Genomic DNA, 9,495 nt, shown 5'->3' with positions numbered 1-9,495 from the left:
CTTACTGTACTATGTTGTGCGTTTGTGTGTGTGTGCGTGCATGTGAGTGGCCCGTGTTGGTGCGTGGGTTTAAGGGTGGCATGAGTATTGAATTGCAAATGCCAAAATTCTTTCTAACGGTATGTTCAACATGTGGACTTTATATTAGCGTTTCACGGCCTTTTTCTTGCTTGTTTTCTTTGTGTAAGGTTCCTCCAGATGCAGATGGAAAGGTTTGGACTTAACTTCGATGTGCAATTTGAATGGCTCGTGTGGTTTGTCTGGTTTCAGTCGTATTCATATGGTAACTAATGTAACCTCCCTTACTACTCATCACGTGGGCCGACTTGTGTGATATTGCAGGCATGCTCTCGAGGAAGTGAGGTGGCATTCAGGCCAATAGCTAGCAAGTAGATTTAACATACTTGTGGAAAGAGCATGTTTTTGAAAAGGTCTACTTTCATTCCCGAGTGGGAATTACTGATGGATGAGGCCTGTGCTTGGTTTGTGTCTCTTATCAGCCAATAAAAATGCAGAATGCATGCAAAATGGGCCTTAAACATTTATTGCCACATTGTGAGGATTTAGTAGATTTAAGATGTGACCTTATGATTCTGAAATAAAACTAACACCACACATCAAATGAGTGATGGTGAGGGGATCGACGGTTGGGACTAGTGGAAGGAACCTGGAGGTGAGGTAAACCTGGGTAGTGCAAAAGAATGAGCGCAACTTGAGTTTTTAACCTGCAACCTCATAGTCCAACTTTAGGTCATGTGGGCTAACCACCACACCCCGTGCATGTTGTGTACCGTCACTTGTGTTTACAATGTTATATTGTGAGCCAACATACACTGTCGTGGTTTTTAAGGTTAATTCGAGTTTGGGTTTAGTTTTAACATAACTTTTGCGGTTGCGATTGGCCTAATTTTCGTGCGTGGACTTATCGACCATAGATCTTCTCAACCCCCTTCATTTATTGCCCGGTGTTACTTAGTGCTGAGGTGGTCCCTATGTCTACTATGCTTCCTACGCCTAATTGTTGGCTTGACAACCACTGTGATTGTGCAATACAAATTTTGAAAATCAAGCATGGGATGATGCATCCAACTTTTTTGAACATGGGTGGGAGCTCTTTTTTTTTTTTTTGCGGCCTCTGGTTGTGTGCGTTGGAGTGGAATGACTCGTTGCAGCTTTTTCTCATGGCGGCTTTTGGCAAGCGTTGCGCCACACAAGCCTTTGCAATGCTCATTAAAATTTTCTCAAGCCGTTACCTTCGCAACTATGCCCATTTTGGCAGAGTTACAAAGGGTAGTTGCAAGCGCATAGTTATCAATCCAATAATTGAGAACCATGCATCATGTCTATCTAAGAGCGCCTTCACGTAGAGCCGATGGCGACCTTTAAAAGGGTCTTTCATGTTAAAAAATGCAGTCACATTGGCATTAAATATGGTACACACCTTGGAAGCACATCTATCATAGAGGGTCCTTGAGCCACCCTCTACATTTTGGAAGGTCTTCTAAATTGGAAATGACCTACTAGAGCAAGCCAACTAGATCCTTTTACCTCCCATCAAAAGCTTTATTTTTGTCCTCATTTGGAAGTTCCAATGAATCCCACCTATCTACTTGCGAGGAGAGTACCTATGGGAATGCACAACCTTCAAAAAATGAGCCTTCCAATTTGAAAGGCCCTCCATTTTGGAAGGCCTATGTGTAGGTGCTCTAATAGTCTTGAGGATATTCCACATAGTAGAATACGAAATTGACTCCGGCATTGATGGCACCTGCTTTTCATCGTCCCAATTAAAAACAGAGGTACTGAGGCTTGAAAAAAATGGGACTGTCGCACGTTCTTTTTTGAAGAATGTTGAAGTGCAGTCCGGGGAGTCAATAGAGCTTCTCAACATAAACTACCTGTGATCCAATTGTGAACACTTTCTCAAACCTCAAGTGAACACTACATAAACTTGTTTTTTTTTAGGCTTTCATGCTTATAGATGCAACTTTTTCTCTCTCTTGTAGGCAGCTACGATCTAAATTGTGTGTACTTCAATTGCCAAGCATCTTCGGCAATCCTAAACCTCCACGCAAATTCAGATCAAACCACACAAGGATTTTATGGCTTTTGGCTTTTGAGACTCAAAAGCAGGACAAAGGGAATCTTCAATGGTTAGACACCCTTTCTTCAAGTTCTTTCTCCACAAATGACAAAAAGAGCAAGAAGTGTAGCGATAGTGAAGAAAGAGTGTATTGTAGATCAGGCATGGATTCCCATGACACCGGCTTGGAGCAATAAAATGCGCTACATGGATTCTCCACTCTTGATCCGTACATGTATGTGTCTCCTTTTTCTAGCTATAAATTGACGAAGCTTGCACTTCAAGGAGAAGATTCACCTAGCCTAAAGGATTTGGAGATGTGTGACCCAAGAGGCATGCTTGACTTAAAAAGGTAGAGAAGAATGAATTAAAGATCATGTTTAAGGACGGATGCACAAGGCTTTTGGTGCTTGTGCATGACAACTTCCCCAAATTTGAAAATCTCACCCATTGAGGAATGTGAGAGTATCATCACTCAATGTCATTTCCGTGAAGATAATAATTCTCACCACACTTATGAGGAGACAATTAGAAACAGGAAGGCCACATGGTGTTTGGACACCAAGCACTAAGGGATAACCATAGCATATGTGAAGGCCCTTTTGGAATGTTGTGGGTGTGAAAAAAAGACCAATGGTCATGAATGCCACAAATCAACTGCTATCACCAAGATATAAAGGATGCCACGAAGCATGAGCCTTAGAATGTTTACATTTTATGCGTGTACCAAGTTATGATTTAGATTATGGTTTAATACAAGGTGAGGCTCGTTAAGGTTCACTCATCAAAGCCAAAATGGAAGCACAACTACAGTTGTCTATGCATGCCACAGAGGAAGAACGGCCCGTAGAAGTGGGACTATGAAGTGGCTTAGGAGGCCCAAGAGATGTGGTTGTCCTTTCCAAGTGAGAGTTCAATATCGACATGCCTCAAAGATTGCTTTCATATACAATTACCTTGTTCATGAGGGGCATATGCATAGTTTACGAGAATAAGCATGGGTTCACAATCACGAAGGTCTCGAAAGCAAGATAGGCAGCACAAAGACCCCGTCCACAAAGTTCGAGATGGGGAAGCAATTGCCCATGCGGAAGAAAATTGACGCAAAGCTCGAGAACGCAACGCTCTAGAGCAAGATTACGTGCAGATGTGTTGCAACAGCCTACTACAAGCCCTACGATCGAGGAATCTAGGGGTATTCACATGCATGTACCGCCGTATGAGGGTGATTCTTCTTCTCTCCCTCTGTCGCCTAGCTTTTTGCCTTCTTCCCTTTGCTCGGTCCCTCTACCATTTTCCTCAACATCTAGAGTCCCGCTAGGAGAGGGGTCACCCGCTGGCAAGCTCACACCCCATGGTGGGTGCCTTTGGGGAGTTTCACATGGTGTCGCCAACCTTGGAGCATTTCGGTAGTCCATCGACGCAGCATAGTCGCCTCATTTCTTCGAGTGGATCTCCCTCGCTTGCTCTTGGAGCACCCTCTGGAGTTGGCATGGAGGCATGTGTGGACCCTACTGTAGCGTCAGAGCCGAGTCCTTCGGTGATGGGATACTCACATAGCGTGTCTGGAGCCAAATATCGTGCAGGCATCATTGTGGAGACCTACTTCAGCGACATTGATCTCTCCTCATGCACTCAGGTGCTTGAGCATTGGTTGCGACACCCTTGTCTCGTTGAGCCCCGCATAACTATCGAGATCCGTAGTCCGAGGACCTGTCGGGCTACAACGACAGTCGTAGATAGTGTTAGACGTTCTTACATTGCACTATCTCAACGGGGATCGAGGGATGCACTTGCTGCTCATCGCACACTCACTGTAGTAGTCACGGCTACATCCGTCACAGGTATTTCTCGGGCCAATTCTCGTGTGTTGTGCATTCGTCGGCCCACCTTGCGTGCCGGACGCCTTAGGAGACAACGATTTGATTTGGGACATAGTGATGAGCTATGGGCAAGCAGTGAAAGGCCAAAGGGTAGACTGGCATGTGGTTCTCCTCCCAACCTCTCTACTTATAGCCCTTGGCCCTTGCAAGTAGGTCCCCTTAACTCATGCCTGGCCCTCAACTCCTAGCCGTACTGAGCCATTCAGCCCCTGGCCCTTGGCTTGCTACCTGGTCCTACCATTGGCCTGACATAACTCCCCTGGAGAAGCATTTTTGTCCTCAAAAACACAAGTGATGGTATCTTCATAAGAATACTAATGTTTTCCACTGTGACATCCCTCATGGATCCAACGGTTTGTTAAAGCGGAACCCGGTCCAGTAGGAGGTTCAATGAAATCAATAGTAACATCTTGATTTTCCACATTGTTGTCCCTATGCAACCGTCTTGGTTAACTGTCTCATAACCAACATAGAGTGAAGACTCCATGTAGAACTCACTTGAGAATGCTAAACAAGTTATCACAACTAAGAGGTGTCTAAATACAAACCTAGGTTTCAGACCTTCTGAAGATACTGGAACGTGCAGTAAAACCTCTATTCAACTTTCCATGAAAGTAATATGCTGACATACTTATCAGCGACAACCAAGTCCTTGACTTGCTGTTGTTTCTTGCCAGTAGCCAAGCTCATCAAAACTGATCATGAAGGTTGAGAACTTGAGAATAACAGGCAGAGACTAAAACTAATTGCAACATGCCTTTCATCATATGAAGCAAACTCTAAACCAGAAAGATAACCGATCTAGTTGTGTCGCTTTGTGCTAACGTATGCACTTAACATATCCTTTAGCGTGGTTTACTAACGTATACGCTTAGCATATCCTCTAGTACTAAATAGAATGCTTGTAAACTGTCCATCCAACGCGGGATGAATAGTAGAGAATAAGAGTGAGGTGCTTTCCCCAATAAATTAAAGAGTCCCCTGTGACTGACGATAACCTACGACTAACTAAGTGAGGTTCCAGTCGAATACTTGATGTGCAGTGGAGCGAAGTAAACTTAGAGACTTTAGATCATCCAATCACAGACAATCATACTAAACCATTATCACATATGGTCGAGTGTGAACTCATACTAAATCCGCTAGAGAGGTTGCTCTTGAAGTGCTAACACTTGCAGAAACAATAAAGTCCATGAATTTGCATGCTGCTCTGAAAAAATTTGTGTTAAACACTAGGGCACATAACACCTAGTGTGCATGCATTTAACACAAACAAATTCAAACCGCAATTTCATGACGAGACTTTTACCCGACAATTTTTGGCTACTAAAATTGTTCTTGATACTGTGTGCTCTAGATGGTCTAACAAACGGATGTGACCAGCACCTAGGGATGTCGTCGCGACACATTATTAGGAATTAGGCGCCAATGTCTGTCCTAGAGACTCATATTCTCCACATGTGGAAAGTGTCTCAAATGAGGATGTCAGGAAAAGTGACATCCATCAAGTACGAGATGTACTTGTATGTGGAGGTAATTGTAAACACTCTGCGACGCGAGTGAGAGATACCCTCATAGACTTGCTCCACACTGGCTAAACGGAACTCCATGAGTTCCTAGACTATGTTGTATCCCATGTGACAACATGTGCTAGACAGAACCCTACCATGTAGTTTTGTAACTGTTTTAACAAGAACCAAACCTATCATGGTATCTTGATGAACAGTGAAGAGAGAAAACACTTTCTCAAAAGGCTATGCTCTTACATGACCTTGTCACATGGCTAAAGAGCAAGCTGGATGAAAGACTTCTAGCTTAAAGATCCCCTTGACAAAGAAATTGAAACTTGTAACCCGGGGTGTTGCCTTTGCAATCCAAACCCGTAGGTTAGATTCTACGTAGTCAAACCCCTTGGAAAGACCCCTGATAGAAACTGCTCAACTAGCAGGTAACGGTAACCAACATAGTCGATCATTTCAAGTTGAATTTGTCTACTACCCCGTGGTAGATTGTGGGATTCTTTCCTTGAAAGTATAACTTGAATAGATCAAACTGTGATCCTCAATGCCTATGCAGTGATCTAGTAATCACCTTCTAGGTCTTACCCCAAAACTGTGTTTCCATGGACACTCATAGTGCCATAGAGAGAGCAAGAGATCCACATAAGTGAGATGCCTAGCCCTTTGGGACAACCATGCAACTCCATGCTGTCCCAACTGTTTGCTGCATCTAAACTGCATGGTTGTTAGCAGCAAGCTAACACAGATACCATTTTTCGGAGTTCTCCTTGTAAAACATTTATTATTTTGATAAATTGGGAATATTATAACTCCTATTTTCTCTGATAAACCTTGTAATTAATGAGGCGGGGTTACAAGCTTCTAGATTGTATCAGCCAGTCAATTCCCAGCTTTGGTAGAACTTCTGATTATTAGTTTTGACCACCCAAAAAACCTTGGCTAAGGTATAAAAGCCAAATTTTGTAAGTTTTTGGATAAGAAATACACAGCCTGAGCTAACGACGCTCACTTCTCTCCTTCTCACGCTTTCTACTCCCTCTCCGGTTGTCACATTGCGAATGCGTTTGTTGCATTGTAACCGCAAGTAAGAGCTCTACGCATTGACGTAAGCCATTCACAGTATTTCGTAACTTTTGGCGTCGTCGAAAACCCACGGCCTAATTTCATCATAACTAGGAATTTACACTTTTAAGTCGAAAACTAAGCATAGGCGGGGTATTGGGGCATCATTGCTAATCATTTAGATGCATTCTGGGTCAAAAATGACTAGGTAAAAAATCCACTGCTGTTAATAATCACGATTTTGAAACTTGACCTAAAGTGGGGTTTGAGACCATAGGCATGTGTGCCTAGGCCTTGTAAACTTGTCCTAGAAGTTTCGTTACATTTGGATGTCATTTGATGCTGTAACGAATGTGATTTGCTTGCCGATGAGCGATCGACTTTTGGTGATTTTAGTCACTTGAGTGTAGCTTGAGCTAGATGCGAGTTGTTAGTTGTTTTCCGAGAGATTGACTCTTGTTAGCCTCTATGCACTAGTCGAGTCAGCTTCGTCCCATGGATTGACAATTTAATCGTGGTTCTCGCTAATATTGCAATAAGATAGGATGGTGAGGTTAGACATGCGTCCCACATTTGGCGCCGCTGCCGGGGATCGAAGAGACTAAACTAGAAAAAAACACGAGCTTCTTGTGTAGTTGTCCTTTAACTTCCTTTAGGTTCGCATAGAGTTCAAAACTTTCTTTTTAGAAACCACATAGCTTAAGATTGTCGTCTTTTGCTGTGTAGAGATAGCTTAGAAGTAATCGTACTTGCTGAGTGCCTTTAGGATTGTAGGATTAAGTTAGGATTTGGAGAATGATTGAAAGGTGAGACAAGTCTTAAGATCAAGGCTCTGAAAACTGTAAAAGATAAGAAAATGAGTGTTTGTGGATACTTTCCACAACCCCATTGCATGAGAATCTAGGAGTAGGGTAAGTAGGATCTGAGGTGGATTTCAGAACATTGCTCTATGAAAGAATCAAGTGTGAGTTGTTATTGGAAGTTGCAGAATTTCAGGTTTGCGGCTAGAAATAGCTTGAAAAAACTCGAATCCACTCAATCCGACTGGAGAGTAAGCCTAAGAGTTGTCCAAACCAGTGCGTAAGCTCAAAGACACTTCGAGGTAAAAATTTCAAGAAGTTGAACAAAACTCAGATTATTTACTTTTTCTTGACATTTTAGGCCAAATTAAGTTTTGACTTGATTTATAGGCTTAAAAAACATCATAAAAGGACTGTCTTTGACAAAATTGCAAAAAAGTACTTATTTCAAGCCTAAAGTTAATAATCGTGATTATTAACTTTCTACTCTAAATTGGCCAAGGTTCATACCATTGACTCATTGCATGTGTACAAACAACTTTTGTAAAGGCCCAAAAGATTTGGATCACTAAACTGACAAAAAAAGGGTAAAAACTAAAGTTTGTATTGATTTTTTGAATCTTGAGTATAAATTTGGAAAAAATTTGTCCAAACTTTTTGAAATTTGATTCATAGGCTTATGTTGATGTGATAAACATATGTATATGCTCAGTTGACAAAAAAATTGCAAAAATTTGTCAGAAGTAAATAATTGCGATTATTTACATCTACTCTAATTTTCAACTTTTTTGACCAAGTGTGCATACCACTAGCTTCACCATGTTGTAATAAGCCCACAAACCAAATTTGGTAAGATTTGGACCACTGGAGTGAAATTGGTGACTAAAATTGCAAAGTTAGTCTGCAGACAGATAATTGATGACCATTTGACCAAAAATTGTCCAAACTGGATGGAAATTGGCTAGTGACCTTAACTTAAGGTGCTTAACAGATCTGTGTCAAAGTTGGGGCAAAAATTTACAAAAATTTGTCAGAAGTAAATAATCGCGATTATTTACTTCTGCTTCAAAACTTGATGATTTTGCAAATTTGAGAATACCACAAGGTCAAGCACATCAAGTAGACCTCACAAATCAATTTTGGTGAAATTTGGATTTCAAAAGTGAGACTTAAACTTGATCAGAATTGGTCCAAACTTGTTGAAATTTTCCCAGAGACTCTAACAAGTTGTATACTTGCCAAACCTATCAAAAAAGTGCAAAAAATTGACAAAAGTAAATAATCGCGATTATTTACTTCTGCTATCCAAAGACATCATTTTGGACTTTTTAACTCATATAGTGATAGACCAACATAATATAAGGCCACATGGCAATTTTGGCTTCAATCGGATCAAAATTGGTACGGATACACTCAGTTTACAGGTTGCAAATTACACCTTTGATTTTGCTAAAGTCGAATCTGAAAGTCAAATTTTGACTTCCATAGCACTATTTGAAGTGATACATAGAGACCAATCACGAGAGTTCTCAAGAGCTCTACTGTCTTTATAGAAGAATAGCTAACTTGATTAATTTTGTACAGGAATCATGTTGCAGAGGAGGAATCAATGGCTTGACAGAAAGTTGCAATTGAATCGAGTGGAAATTGACGACAAGTCAATCCAAAGGTGAGTACTCTATCCAGGGCTTCATAAGTCTATATGAACCTTAGATCTGGTCGTGTACTAGTAAATCAGGGCATACTCGGGGAAACCTCCAGTAGAGTATCTATCAAAGAAAGCGTGAATCAAGGCAATTCCTTGCACACAATTCCTAAAGAAGTCTCAGACACTTTTTCAGATTCAACATCCGAAATGTCTTCTTACTCTACTCACTCAAAAACCGGAATGAAAATGCGCTATAAGTATATACTATCTTTTTACAAGACTAACCATCATGGAGCCCAAGTTTACTTGCACCCTAACGAGGAGTATGCTATTCGCATTGATGACCATGGTATTGAGTTCGAAGAAGAGGTTAGGGCAAACAAACAAGGAAAAATGTACATGGATCGAAACGGGACTCAGTATTTATAGGTCAAAAACCCTGACGTGATAGACAAATGGGGGTTAGAAGTAAATACTATAATCCCATTTATTTCAGCAA

The 9,495-nt window shown here is 41.3% G+C and overlaps 1 pseudogene; it reads left to right on the top strand.

Moving 5' to 3' along the window:
* Nucleotides 1-1,971: 1,971 nt before the first annotated feature.
* On the top strand, nt 1,972-2,655 carry LOC147448335 (uncharacterized; annotated as a pseudogene).
* The last annotated feature ends 6,840 nt before the right edge of the window (nt 2,656-9,495 follow it).

The sequence above is a fragment of the Adiantum capillus-veneris genome, chromosome 11, assembly GCF_014529385.1.
Source record: "Adiantum capillus-veneris isolate H3 chromosome 11, ASM1452938v2, whole genome shotgun sequence".
Lineage (NCBI taxonomy): Eukaryota > Viridiplantae > Streptophyta > Polypodiopsida > Polypodiales > Pteridaceae > Adiantum > Adiantum capillus-veneris.
The sequence above is the reverse complement of the archived record's forward strand: the minus strand, read 5'-3'. Positions and strand labels throughout refer to the sequence as shown.